General features: G+C 44.1%; 1 long non-coding RNA gene across 1 annotated transcript in view; it reads left to right on the forward strand.

The window, feature by feature from the left end:
• LOC138789037 (uncharacterized) overlaps positions 1-15,696 on the forward strand; it is a 37,963-nt gene that overhangs the window by 19,386 nt on the left and 2,881 nt on the right. The window lies entirely within an intron of this gene.

Consider the following 15,696-nt stretch of genomic DNA (forward strand, 5'->3'; position numbering starts at 1 on the left):
GGAATTGTTAGTCTCAGCATGGGCAGCGACATATTAAAAATTACGTTTGCGCAGAATACCCCTTTAAAAGTTAAAGAAAAGTTATACTCATCTGCCCAGTCCTCCTCGCTGCTGTTCCTGGTCCCAGCTGAGCAGAACGTCCTGGTCAAGTTTCAACATCCAGGAAATGGTCAGTCACCCAATCACTGGCTCAGCCCTTTTAGTAGACTCCACCCTTTTCATGCCCATTGTGGCCCAATAACACCTGCAGTAATGTCATGTGCGACTCTCCAGAAGTTACAGACTACAAGTTCCAGCATGCCCAGACTCTAACAAACTCTAAGAGTTGTTTTGCAACAGCTGGAGGTCTAAAAGTTAGGGGCCACATACAGGGGCATAGCAAAAAAATTGTATGGGCCCCCCTCCCCTACGCACAACACAAAAAGCGGTGTGTAACATACATATATATATATATATATATATATATATATATATATATTCTTTGTGATGTGGTCAAAAAATAAAATCTTTTGTGGCCAGAGGCAGAATCCTGCCTGCAGCCACAAGAGTGACTGGCAGAGCGGAGAGCCAATGGCCACTTGCTCTGTCAGTCCACTGTTTTTAACAAGAAAAGGACCAAATTCTTTCAGCTTACTTACAAATTCATAACTTTCTTGTAGCATTCTTAAAAGTAACCGACGCGTTTCGAACCACACTGGTTCTTATTCATGGTCTCTCTGAATCTGGACTAGTATAGGGTGAATATTCATCTCAGAATGGCCATAAAATAAATGGTCTCTTAATGGACATTGCTGGGGAGGAAGAGTATGGAAGACGCCGCTCACCCAGCCAGCGTCTGTCTGCTTCCTCTGTCAGTCCACTGTTTTTAACTATAAAGGCCCATTAGGAGCCCTTATGGTTAAATACATAGGTGCAGGAGCCCACTACCTTTTGCATAACCCCTTATGTACTGCAGTGTGTAAGTGACCCAAAGTTCAGAAGACAAGGAGATATCTGCTTTACTGCTGGTGCACTGATAACCCCTGACCTCTGCAAGGAGCCCTGCACATTTTCCTACTTGGTTGCGACAGGCAGCCGAGAACATAGGTCATGGGTTATCAATGCAGTGAAGAAGAGATCTCTTTGTCTTCTGCTTGTTAACCTTTTTTTTGTGTTGCAGCAAGTAAGTAAACATTGGGTCACTAAAGCCCCTATTACACAGGCCGACTGAGAGGAGCAAACGAGCGCTATTAGCCCTTGTTTGCTCCTCGTTCCCCGCTTGCTGCCACCGCTATTCCACACTGCGGCAGCGAGCGGGTGAGTCCGGGGTGGGGCTGCGCGGGTGAACGCTAGATCGTCTGGGCAGCCCATAGCACACAGCAGTGGTCTGCTGTCACCGCTTCTATTCCACGGAGCGACAGCAGCAGATCGCTGCTGTATGAGTCGCTTGTCTTTCGACATGTTTGAAAGACAAACAGCGCAACGATCAGCCGACATGAACGATGTTGGCTGATCGTTGCCTTCTACTCCACGGGACGATTATCGGCCGTAATGGCCGAATACGGCCGATAATCGTTCCATGGAATAGGGCCTTTATACACTGCAATACATAAGGAGTTAAGCAGAAGGACACAGGATGGCTCTTACCTTCTCCCCCTGGGCCCCTCTCCTGCATGGGCCCCATAGCAGTTGCCTACCCTGCCTCTTTGGTAGCTACGCCACTGGCCACATCAACCTTTTTACTAATAAACTGGAGTTCCCCTTTAAGAGGCGATGGTGACTTTTCTGTGTTACAGTAAGTTTGTGGGGTGTCGTTTGCACTGCATATATATCACTACTACTACATTGCTTCCTGCTATTCGCGACTAATATGTCAGTAGGATAATTATATGTCACTACATCAGCTTCAGCGCTGTTCCCTCCGCTACCGACTGCAAACAAACTGACTTCTCCATACTACATTATAAACTCCCATTATCCTCCCACTATATATCAGGACGCCGCAGCATACACCAGTCACCAGGCCCCGAGGAAATGATCATTTTTCATTGTGTTGGCAAAAGCAAAAAAAAACTATAATTTCTTTTTTTTTTCCTCCTCCAATTTTTTCTCACTTTTACTTTCTACAAGGATGATGTATAATGCGACCAGAGCGGTGAGAAGTGAGTGCGCCTGCCAGGAGTTAAAGGGGTAGTTCAGCAGAAATTTTTCTTTCTTTTAAATCAGCTGGTGCCAGAAAGTGCCAGATATTTGTATTTACATTTATATTTACTTTTATTAAAAAATCTCCAATCTTCCAGTACTTATCAGCTGCTGTATGTCCTACAGGAAGTGTTGTAATTTTTCCAGTCTGGCACAATGCTCTCTGCTGCCACCTCTGTCCATGTCAGGAACTGTCCAGAGCAGCAGCAAATCCCCATAGAAAACCTCTTCTGCTCTGGACAGTTCCTGACATGGACAGAGGTGCCAGCAGAGAGCACTGTGTCAGACTGGAAAGATTACACCACTTCCTGTAGGACATACAGCAGCTGATAAGTATTGGAAGACTGGATATTTTTTTTAATAGATGTAAACAACAAACCTCTGGCACTCTTTCTGGCACCAGTTGATTTTCTAAACTACCCCTTTAAGTATTGTTCAAATACAAAATATTTCTTGTTTAGGATAAAATAAAAGAGAAAATAAATATAAAATAAATAAAATACATACATACATACATAAATAAACTGAAAAAAATAATAAATTAGCAAAACAGTATAAATAATTAGATTAATAATATAATAATAAATAATATAACATACATAAATAAATAAATAAATAAAATAAATAGAAAAATAAATATATATTTAGATAAATAGTATAATAAATACATAGATAAATAAATAATATAAAAATAAATAATATAAAATACATAAATAAATAGTTAAATAAATCAATCAATAATATAATAATAAAAAAAATATAAATACATAAATAAATAATCTAACTAGAAAAATAAATAAATATTTAGCTAAATAGTATAACAAATAGATAAATAATATAATAATAAATAATCTAAATAAAAAATTAAATATTTAGATAAACAATATAATAATAATAAACAAAAAGATAAATAAATAATGTAATATAATAAATAATCTAAATAGAAAAATAATTAGCAAAGTAATATAAATCAATAATTAGATGAATAATATAATAATAAATAATCTAAATAGATAAATAAATAAAGTAAATAGAAAGCTAAATATTTAGACATACTGTATAATATAATAGATAAATAAATAAACTAATTAATAATATAATAATATAAGGGCAACCTAGATGAAGTATTGCAGCAGCCTCCTGTGTATGTTATTTGCAGCAGCCCAGTCCATGATGACCCCTCCTCCCCCCAGTCCATGATGACCCCTCCTCCCCCCAGTCCATGATGACCCCTCCTCCCCCCAGTCCATGATGACCCCTCCTCCCCCCAGTACTCTCTCTCTATGCTGCAGAGGTGGGTTATTTTTGGCCCCGTATTATCCTCTCCAGCAAAGTGTAGGTTTTCAGATTTTCCACGGTGGGAGCGGATGGCCAATTGCTAAACAACCAGAGAGGAAAGAGTTAAATTGACAAATTATTCAGCACCAGGAAGCTTCCAGTGGATTATATGATTTATTCATTCATTTAATACTGCGCTGCCCATTTGGATTATTTCATGTTTTTAAACATCTTCTGGATCAGTCGCGAAAAAAAATATAAAAAAAAATAACGCAAATAATAAACTGTAGCCACTAATTCTATTACAGCTGTCCTATTGGATGTATCACAAAGCGTAATGAGTTGTGTTAGCCCCGGGCAATGGATTTCTTTATTGTTTTTTTTTTTTTCTGTTTCTTTCAGTTTATTAGTAGTTTATCAATGTAATATATAATGTAACAGCGATAATAGAAAAAGAAAAGTTAGATTGTATCATTACCCAACTGGTCCGTCAGATGTCAAAGAAGGAAATAGAAAATTTAAAGGAAAAGCATTTTTCATTCTTCTGCACTAATTTTTTTTATTTTTTTTTGCTTATTTTTGCTTTTACAGCCTTTGTATTTGTATAAGTTCTTCTTTCTCTCTATATCTGTTACCTGCCTATATGACTGCCTTGTATCTGCTCTCCTCTCTCTCTTCAGCCTGTGTAAGCTGTCCTTCAAGGTTAGCCCCTCCCACTTTGAGTTTTTCTCCCCACACCCTCTGTACCCCTTTAGTTATCTTCTTATTTGCACACACACACACACACACACACACACACACACTTATCCCTAACACTGAGGGTGCAAAAAGTTGGTCAGACTCTGATCAATCTAAGGTGTATGGGGCTCCCCCCTCCAAAAAAAGACACCAAGAGGTGATAGGGGTCAGGCATGATGGAAAATCACAGCCAACCCCTTTGTTTCAGGAGAGATAAGCCACAGTGAGACCTTACCCCTTCCCAACTTTGTTCGTCCATCAGTTACTGAAAGTGTATGAGGTCCCCAAGTCTCATAGAGGTTCATGGGGTTATCAGGATTAGAAAACACAGCTTTCTTACAATACAGCGCCACTCCCTATCCGCAGGTTGTATGTGGTATTGCAGCTCACCTCCACTCACTTCAATGCAACTGAGCTGCAATACCACACGCAAACTGTAGACATGGGTGGTGATGTTTCTAGAAGGAGGCCATGTTTTCTAATCCTGGATAACCCTTAATGGAAAATGCGGAGGATAAATGTAAGTCAGAAGATGCGGATACGTCATAAATATTCAAGGACACAGACTAATTCTAAACACCATAGTAACAACATCATAAGGAAACACCCCGACCACGAGGATGATTTACTTCATGGAAGAATCGGATATTTCTGTGTTTCCCATAATGATCTTAGAGGGAATGTCTATAATCTGCCCATAGGCTGTGCTGGGTTATGCAGCATGTGAATGGCTGGGCAGGAAATGAAAAGTTTGGGAAAAGTTGACTTAAAGTCCTGGCACAAAGTCGCCAATCAAGTGCGAAAACCTGTCAGAGCGGCTCCGACTAATAGCGTAAAATACTATAACAGAGATGTGGAAGACCTTGTATCATCATTTCTATCGGGAGTTTGTACAAGTAATTTGAGTAATTCCACCAATGGTCTCCACCAAGTGGAGCACATGCAGATCCTTCATACACCATAAGTGACCTGAGTGCGCTCATCCCCCGCACCGCTCTTCTCTCCTCCGACCTTTCCCATGGCCTTTTACCTTCCACTTTATTTTTATGACTATCCTCAGATACTCAGCCATGAAAAGTGACTAGAAAGGGATGGGCCCCATAGACCTTTGATTGGGTCCTCTATTCTCCCCCCATCCCACTCTAGATAATCCCCCTGTTTGTTAGCCCTCTATAGATACTTTAGCATATGTCAGGCATCTCCTCTGGTTCCCCCCCCCCATTAGATGGTCCCCCATGGTAGGCATCTCCCCTAGTGTCCCCCATGGTAGGCATCTCCCCTAGTGTCCCCCATGGTAGGCATCTCTCCTAGTGTCTCCCATGGTAGGTATCTCCTCTAGTGTCCCCCATGGTATGTATCTCCTCTAGTGTCCCCCATGGTAGACATCTCCTCTAGTGTCCCCCATGGTAGGGATCTCACCTAGTGTCCCCCATGGTAGGTATCTCCCCTAGTGTTTCCCATGGTAGACATCTCCTCTAGTGTCCCCCATGGTAGACATCCCCCTAGTGCCCCCCATGGTAGCCATCTCCCCTAGTGTCCCCCATGGTAGGCATCTCCCCTAGTGTCCCCCATGGTGGGCATCTCCCCTAGTGTCCCCATCGTAGGCATCTCCCCTAGTGTCCCCCATGGTAGGTATCTCCCCTAGTGTCCCCCATGGTAGGTATCTCCCCTAGTGTCCCCCATGGTAGGTATCTCCCCTAGTGTCCCCCATGGTAGGAATCTCCTATAGTGTCCCCCATGGTATCCATCTCCCCTAGTGTCCCCCATCGTAGGTATTTCCGCTAGTGTCCCCCATGGTAGGTATCTCCCCTAGTGTCCCCCATGGTAGGTATCTCCCCTAGTGTCCCCCATGATAGCCATCTCCCCTAGTGTCCCCCATGGTAGAGATCTCCCCTAGTGTCCCCCATGGTAGGCATCTCCCCTAGTGTCCCCCATGGTAGGCATCTCCCCTAGTGTCCCCCATGGTAGGCATCTCCCCTAGTGTCCCCCATGGTAGGCATCTCTCCTAGTGTCTCCCATGGTAGGTATCTCCTCTAGTGTCCCCCATGGTATGTATCTCCTCTAGTGTCCCCCATGGTAGGCATCTCCTCTAGTGTCCCCCATGGTAGACATCTCCTCTAGTGTCCCCCATGGTAGGGATCTCACCTAGTGTCCCCCATGGTAGGTATCTCCCCTAGTGTTTCCCATGGTAGACATCTCCTCTAGTGTCCCCCATGGTAGACATCCCCCTAGTGCCCCCCATGGTAGCCATCTCCCCTAGTGTCCCCCATGGTAGGCATCTCCCCTAGTGTCCCCCATGGTGGGCATCTCCCCTAGTGTCCCCATCGTAGGCATCTCCCCTAGTGTCCCCCATGGTAGGTATCTCCCCTAGTGTCCCCCATGGTAGGTATCTCCCCTAGTGTCCCCCATGGTAGGTATCTCCCCTAGTGTCCCCCATGGTAGGCATCTCCCCTAGTGTCCCCATTGTAGGTATCTCCCCTAGTGTCCCCCATGGTAGGAATCTCCTATAGTGTCCCCCATGGTAGGTATCTCCCCTAGTGTCCCCCATAGTACACATCTCTCCTAGTGTCCCCCATGGTAGGCATCTCCCCTAGTGTCCCCCATGGTAGGTATCTCCCCTAGTGTCCCCCATGATAGCCATCTCCCCTAGTGTCCCCAATGGTAGGCATCTCCCCTAGTGTCCCCCATGGTAGGCATCTCCCCTAGTGTCCCCCCATGGTAGGCATCTCCCCTAGTGTTTCCCATGGTAGACATCTCCCCTATTATCCTACCCCCGAAACCGCCCCATATTGTCCCCCAAAATAGGCATCTCCCCTATTAACCCCTGTTGTATGAGCTCTTCTTTGTCACTATTTGTCACTATACATGTACAGTCTCTGTATGGCTCTATTATTCAGTCACTGTCTGTATGGCGGTATTATTCAGTCAGTATTGTATGGCGGTACTTTTCAGTCACTGTATGGTGGTATTATTCAGTCACTATCTGTATGGCGGTATTATTCAGTCTCTGTATGGCGGTATTATTCAGTCACTGTATGGCTGTATTATTCAGCCACTGTATGGCTGTATTATTCAGTCACTGTATGGCGGTATTATTGAGTCACTGTATGGCGGTATTATTCAGCCTCTGTATGGCTGTATTATTCAGTCACTATCTGTATGGCGGTATTTTTCAGTCTGTGTATGGCGGTATAATTCAGTCTCTGTATGGCTGTACTGTATTATTCAGTCACTGTATGGTGGTATTATTCAGTCACTGTATGGCGGTATTATTCAGCCTCTGTATGGCTGTATTATTCAGTCACTATCTGTATGGCTGTATTTTTCAGTCTGTGTATGGCGGTATCATTCAGTCTCTGTATGGTGGTATTATTCAGTCACTGTATGGCGGTATTATTCCGTCACTGTATGGTGGTATTATTCAGTCACTGTATGGCGGTATTATTCAGCCTCTGTATGGCTGTATTATTCAGTCACTATCTGTATGGCTGTATTTTTCAGTCTGTGTATGGCGGTATCATTCAGTCTCTGTATGGTGGTATTATTCAGTCACTATCTGTATGGCGGTATTATTCAGTCTGTGTATTGCGGTATCATTCAGTCTCTATATGATGGTATTATTCAGTCACTGTATGGCGGTATTATTCCGTCACTGTATGGCGGTAGTGTGCAGAACCTTATTTATAGGAATATAGGGAAATTTGACACAGACTTTGTCTCCAAATCCTCAGTAAAGCGAGCAGGCCTCCGCTGTAATCTGGACGCTCTCTGTTATCAGGTCACCCATAGCTGGTGGGTTACATGGCGGCTCCAGCTGATACGTGTTACTTGCAGTACAAGGTATTGGCCTCCTGCAAAGCCTCTCAGTCCTGATTTCAGAGTCGACTGAATCTTAAAGAACAGCAGCAAACATCAATGAGACCTCAACAAGTGACAAGAGACGGAGATGACACCGGGGGCGGGGGACGGGCCGGAGCCACCAATCACCTTCCATGATTATTGATCCAACTATGTGAAATGTATCCGGGTGACTATTCAGCTATTGTGATTGATCCATCAGGTGTCACATATCACATATATAAATGGTATGAGGCTGAGGTTGTCACCCACAGGGCTGGGTGATGTACGGAGCCTCAGGAATGTATATTCTGTAATCACTGATCAATGCAGCGGGACGGCCCAGTAAATGGCCGCCTATCCTACCAGAAGGAGGAGGACAGAATTATTTTTTGTTAAATTGTTTAAGACGTTCTCACTGCTGCCTGATCCGACCTGCACAACGACGTCCATTATCATGACCAGCAGCTACTATCCAGAGTAAGGGCCGATCACTACAGTAAATGAGCGCTGATCAGCTGTAATAGAGACAAGGATCAGGCGATGACAGTGATCAGCAGCTGATCGTTTCTTTAGGTCCAAACCTAAAATTATTGGCTGTGGACCGCGCATGGCTTTGTGTAATAGTTACGTGTAATAGTGATGCGCGGCCGATGGCTGACAATTCAACAAAAGGTTAATACTTCACCTGTCCACACTCCTGGTTGTCTCCTGCGCTCTGTATCCATCCTGGCACCAAGGCGGCCGCTCTAAGCTGACAGGCCCACAGTGAATGGAACTATTAACTGTTTGGGCAAGGGCTGCACAGACATCGCTAACGATGTCCGTGCAGCTAAACAATTATCAGGCAATTGAATAGGCCTAGTAAACGAGGGCCGATCTAGTAGATCAGCGCTTGTTTACAGAATTGATCGGGCCTAAGATTCCTATTAGACCAAGCGATTTTTAACGATAAACGATTGCAAACAAGATTGTTTATTGTTACACTGACGTTGTTCTCCATATTACACAGAACAATAGTCACTGTCACAGCCAGAACCCACTGCATATGGACCAGGCGCTGTGTTTCTCCAATGCATCTCTGTACGGTGAACTGCTTTACAGGAGTTGTCTCCAGAGGACAGGACGTATATCTAGCTGATAAACAGGGATTCTAACTGCTGGGACACCCCCCACTATCTCCAGAATGGAACATTCCATGTATTCTCTGGTGGAACTGCCAGAAATAACCAAACCTTGTACTCCGCTACCTCCAGCAGCTGCCATAGAGAATGGTGCACACGCTCTCCTTTCTAGACTTTGGTCCAGCTCTTCACATTGTGAGGGGTCCCAGCGGCCAGACCCCCTGCCAGACAGGTATCCCCTATTGTGTGGATAGTGGACAACTTGTAATAATAAAATAACCCTCTATAATGGGTAACGGGATTATCTAGGATTAGAAAAAAAAACACAGCTACTTTCTTGCAAAAACAGCGCCACCCCTGTACTCAGGTTGTGAGTGGTATTACATTTCAGCCCTATTCACTTCGATGGAACCCCTGCACCCAAACTGAGGAAAGGAGAGGCGCTGTTTGTGGAAGAAAGTGGCCATGTTTACTAAGGGCTCTACTACACGGGACAATTATCGTTAGATCGTTCGGATTTGAAGGATAATCGTTTATTGTAATAGCAGACAACGATTAAACGACCAACGAGAAATCGATAAAATTTAGACCTATTTTTATTGTTGATGGTTTGGAAATCGTTCGCATGTAATAAGACGTCATTTGGTGGTTCGAAGTAGCGACAAACGCAATAGCGATGACAAGGCGATCACAAGAACGATCATCGTTCCGTGTAATTGGGTGAACGATTTCAGGTCGTTTGCCATAGCGGTCGTTGATCATCAAAAAATCGCTTTGTGTAATAGTATCCTACTCCTGGATAACCCCTTTAAGGGATCCAATGTCATGTTTTTTTAAAGGATTATTGGCAAAATTGTGCGGCTATCAGGGCACAATAGGCGCAGGGTAATCTTACACAATCCCAGTAATTCGACCTTGTAGACGACTAAGAGACACAAACACAAGGAACGGGATGATGGCGGCTTCTAACAACGTCTCGCTTGTAGTCAGGATATTCGCCAGCGCCATAGTGATATGCAGATAAAACACTTATAAGAAGACGTAAAGGTCTCCAACACTTCAGGACCTCCAGCTATTAACCCTCGCTGTCAGGTGCTCTCCAGCGCCTTCCTGCTCCAGGCGTTTTCTGGTGTCTCGAAGGGTTAACTGGTTGTAATGCAGCGATCCAGCGCCAAGTGCAAGATACACAGACCACAAAGCCGAGCAGGGAGTGGTGGACGGCTTCCCTGGATACTGTTGAGATGGAGAAGCTTGGAACAAACTATCTGAGTGTGGGAGGAAACCAATGAAGCTGGAGAAGAGACGTAACCTCAGAGAAACAGGTCGGGGAAGGGAGAAGTAAGCCTGGCTGCCGGCTGTCACCTATACACATCATCCCTGAGAAAATACACACACAAAAGAATCCTGCTTTTCCTGTCCATTCAGTCCTTATATTGGCTGGAAAAAAATGTGCATCATAATTTGTGTGAACATCAAGCGGAAAGGCTCCTATGCTGCATATACCTGCCCTGTACTATGTATACTATATATACCAATGGATCGTAAATGCATCGTAAAGGATTTTCCTTGAGATTCTGACATGTGCAGGGTTGGTGAAATATAATTTTTTTTACCTTTTCAGGTTGAGTGGCAGCAGTAAAGGGTAACATGGCCTCTCTGCTGCCACCATTGGCTATGTCAGGAATTGCAGTGCTGCACAAGCTCTGGTCCCGGAACAGTTACATATCACTAATGACTGAGCCCTAATGTCTATATAATACATGTTACCATTAAAATAGACATTACACCGGGGGAGCTGCATGTGTCAGTAGTGCTGCAGCCTCCCCTGATGTCTATATAATACATGTTACCATTAGAATAGACATTACACTGGGGGAAGCTGTCTGTGTCACTAGTGCTGCAGCCTCCCCTGATGTCTATATAATACATGTTACCATTAGAATAGACATTACACTGGGGGAAGCTGTCTGTGTCACTAGTGCTGCAGCCTCCCCTGATGTCTATATAATACATGTTACCATTAGAATAGACATTACACTGGGGGAAGCTGTCTGTGTCACTAGTGCTGCAGCCTCCCCTGATGTCTATATAATACATGTTACCATTAGAATAGACATTACACTGGGGGAAGCTGTCTGTGTCACTAGTGCTGCAGCCTCCCCTGATGTCTATATAATACATGTTACCATTAGAATAGACATTACACTGGGGGAAGCTTTCTGTGACAGTAGTGCTGCAGCCTCCCCTGATGTCTATATATTACATGTTACCATTAGAATAGACATTACACTGGGGGGAGCTGTCTGTGTCACTAGTGCTGCAGCCTCCCCTGATGTCTATATATTACATGTTACCATTAGAACAGACATTACACTGGGGGGGGGGGGGGGGGGGCTGTCTGTGTCACTAGTGCTGCAGCCTCCCCTAATGTCTATATATTACATGTTACCACTAGAATAGACATTACACTGGGGGAGCTGTATGTGTCAGTAGCCCTGCAGCTGCGGTACAGTTGTCTTACTCACTCTGCTACACTATCCCTAAGCTGCAGCATTACTGACACAGACAGCTTCTTCCAGTGTAATGTCTTTTCTAATGGTAACATGTATTTTATAGATATCAGGGGAGGCTGCAGCACTAGTGACACAGACAGCTTCCCCCAGTGTAACGTCTATTCTAATGGTAACATGTATTCTATAGATATCAGGGAAGGCTGCAGCACTAGTGACACAGACAGCTCCCCTAGTGTAATGTCTATTCTAATGGTAACATGTTTTCTATAGATATCAGGGAAGGCTGCAGCACTAGTGACTCAGGCAGCTCCCCCCAGTGTAAACTATATTCTAATGGTAACATGTATTATATAGACATCAGGGGAGGCTGCAGCACTAGTGACACAGACAGCTCCCCCAGTGTAATGTCTATTCTAATGGTAACATGTATTCTATAGATATCAGGGAAGGCTGCAGCACTAGTGACTCAGGCAGCTCCCTCCAGTGTAAAGTATATTCTAATGGTAACATCTATTATAGACATCAGGGGAGGCTGCAGCACTAGTGACAGAGACAGCTCTCCCAGTGTAATGTCTATTCTAACGGTAACATGTATTATATAGACATCAGGGGAGGCTGCAGCACTAGTGACAGACAGCTCCCCCCAGTGTAATGTCTATTCTAATGGTAACATGTATTATATAGACATCAGGGAGGCTGCAGCACTATGAAAACAGACAGCTTCCCCCAGTGTTATGTCTATTCTAATGGTAACATATTATATAGACATCAGGGGAGGCTGCATCACTAGTGACGCAGACAGCTTCCCCCAGTGTAATATCTATTCTAATGGTAACATGTATTATATAGACATGAGGGGAGGCTGCAGCACTAGTGACACAAGCAGCTTCCTTTAGTGTAATTTCCATTCTAATGGTAACATGTATTATATATACACATCAGGGGAGGCTGCAGTACTAGTGACACAGACAGCTTCCCCAGTGTAATGTCTATTCTAATGGTAACATGTAATATATAGACATTAGGAGAGGCTGCAGCACTAGTGACACAGACAGCTTCCCCAGTGTAATGTCTATTCTAATGGTAACATGTAATATACAGACATTAGGGGAGGCTGCAGCACTAGTGACACAGACAGCTTCCCCCAGTGTAATGTCTATTGTAATAGTAACATGTATTATATAGACATCAGGGGAGGCTGCAGCACTAGTGACACAGACAGCTTCCCCCAGTGTAATGTCTAGTCTAATGCATAAACATATTATATAGACATCAGACATCTGGGCATACTGAGAGTTGTAGTTCTGCAAATCTTCCATGTTTGTCTATACCCCAAGTTGAATGTACTGTAGAAAGTCCCTATCATTTGGATACTGTTCATCACTTGTAGAACAGACAAACATGTATCACGTGTGTCTGCACTTTTCATCTTCCAACAACAAACCAAAAGAAAACATCATCTGGGTGTGAAGAAATCCCCGAAATATTTATGGTTATAGGCAGGGTGTGGGTGCGAGGTCCCAGTAATGTGGATGACATACAGGCGAGAGCTTCTACAGAATGTATCATCGACATGGAGAACAGAGCTGAATCATGGCTAGGCCTGGACTCTCTATAAGTCAGGGCTCATCACTCAGTATATACACAGTATGAGATGCGTCACAAAGAGCAATTATAATGTCATCAAGGACTGACAGTAGGTGACTCTATGCCTTTGTGACATCATCCCTTTAAATGACTGCTATACTGAGGGCAGATATATAGATGTATATTCAGGATGCACACATGCAGGCTTATACTGTCGTTGGAAGAGGGCTATTATATTTTTCTAATCCTGGATAAAGGAGGCTAGCGGCGATCAGCTGGCTGTCACTCTGTGTAAGAGGAGCTGCAGCAGAAAACTGTCACCATCCCCTATGGGCCAGCCTGACGATCTAAAGATTGTTATCTAGCAACTGTTTTCAGAAACTTCGATAGATTTGTAATTTACTTCTATTTAAAAATCTCCAGTCTTCCTATACTTATCAGCTGCTTTATGTCCTGCAGGAAGTGGTGTATTCTTTCCAGCCTGACACAGTGCTCTCTGCTGCCACCTCTGTCCATGTCAGGGACTGTCCAGAGCAGGACAGGTTTTCTATGGGGATTTGCTACTGCTCTGGACAGTTCCTGACATAGACAGAGGTGGCAGCAGAGAACACTGTGTCAGACTGGAGAGAATACACCACTTCCTGCAGGACATACAGCAGCTGATAAGTATAGGAAGACTGGAGATTTTTAAATAGAAGCAAATTACGAATCTATATAACTTTCTGATACCAGTTAATTTAAAAGAAAAAGATTTTCGCTGTTTCAAACCCAAATGTGCCCATTTGTGTCACCACTTCATAATGGTCATCAGGATCTGTGCATCTCAACCACTGCCTTGTGCTACATAATGCAGCAGGGGCTGTCTCCTCACTGAAGTGCAATAGTCTGCAGTGAAAAGGGGATGTTCTGCAACAGTTTTGGTGGGAAACGGGCAGGGGTGCTGGGGGAGGGGAGTAGGTAGGGTGGGAGGACTGTATAATTCAATGCATTCTGACTGTCTCCTCTCTGAAGTGCAATAGTCTGCAGTAAATGGGGATGTTCTGCAACAGTTTTGGTGGGAAACGGGCAGGGGTGCTGGGGGAGGGGAGTAGGTAGGGTGGGAGGACTGTATGAATCAGTGCATTCTGGCACTTGTAGTACTGGGCAACTGCTTAACCAGGAAGTACAGAAAGAACACCCCCTTTTTTCTTTTAACCCTTTTAAGCTTTATCTCTGAATCCACAGTAGAGCACCAGGGAGATGAGTAGTGCCGGGTCACACTGCGCTGATGCTGTGCTACATACATATATACTTCTAGTATAACAGGTGGCGGGCCCGGCTCTCACCATCTGATGTTTACTGTATCTGACAGACAAGTCATAAAAATCTTGATGGGATAGAGAAATATCATCTGTCCGCCATGGCATCTCGCACAGGACCCTTGTAGAAATCAGCCAGAAAAAATTCCCCAGTAACCAGACACGAGGGAAAACTTAGGACAGCGGCATTAGCGCCCAGTAATCTTTTAATCTCCCGGCTCACACAAGCAGGGATCAGCGACCTTCTCCAGGAGCCGCTGCGGTGAATGTCGGCCGCCATCTCATGGTGACATCCGGCTGCTGGGCCGCATCACATATGTCTAATGCTGTGGAAAACTACAACTCCCAGCATGCCCTATGTATAAGCAGAGTAATATGAGGTCTTGTATCACTCCTGTAATTCACCCATAGAAGGTGAAAGCAGATGCATGTAAAGCCAATGTACAGTCTATATGGAGACGTCGTCTATATATCTTGTCATCACCACTGGTGGAAGCTGGGATCATCCACACAAAGAATAGTCGGCCGTGTAATACACGGATGAGACACCAAAGTGGGAGGCGCTCTATGAGCCAGAGCGCTAGGTAAAGAGGGGGTCCCGGGTGGGGGTCTCCCTCCACAATTTCCATATGTGCATATATAGCCCCCACCCTGGTGATTCCCCGAGCCAATCACATCACATGAGGCTAAAGCCAATCGTTGCAATTTAAAAAAAAAATCCTAAAAATTCCCCTTTTAATTTTTCTAGATTTTTTTTTTTTACTAATTATCTCCAAAGATTTTATTTTTCAGCAAAAAAAGTAATTTTGCCATGTTTTATTATTTTTACTAACTCGATCCTGATCCTGGACCATTATACTTCTTCTAATCCGTTGCTTTGTTCTGATTGTGCCGTTTAAAATTATATATATATATTTTTTTTTTGTATATTGTTACGGAGGCTGCTGTCTCGCTTGAGCTGTTTTTAACAGCATTTAGTGTCATGCTTTATGGCAAGCCTCATAGACATAGACACAATGAACATCTCCAGACCCTATTCTTGTACAGGACATGTTTGTGGGTATGCTCTGTGCGGTTCATTCCACATGGAGGGGGAGGCTGGGCTGATACTGTATGTGCGATCTACTGGTGTAACGCTGT

The sequence above is a fragment of the Dendropsophus ebraccatus genome, chromosome 4 (genome assembly GCF_027789765.1).
Source record: "Dendropsophus ebraccatus isolate aDenEbr1 chromosome 4, aDenEbr1.pat, whole genome shotgun sequence".
Classification (NCBI taxonomy): Eukaryota; Metazoa; Chordata; class Amphibia; order Anura; family Hylidae; genus Dendropsophus; species Dendropsophus ebraccatus.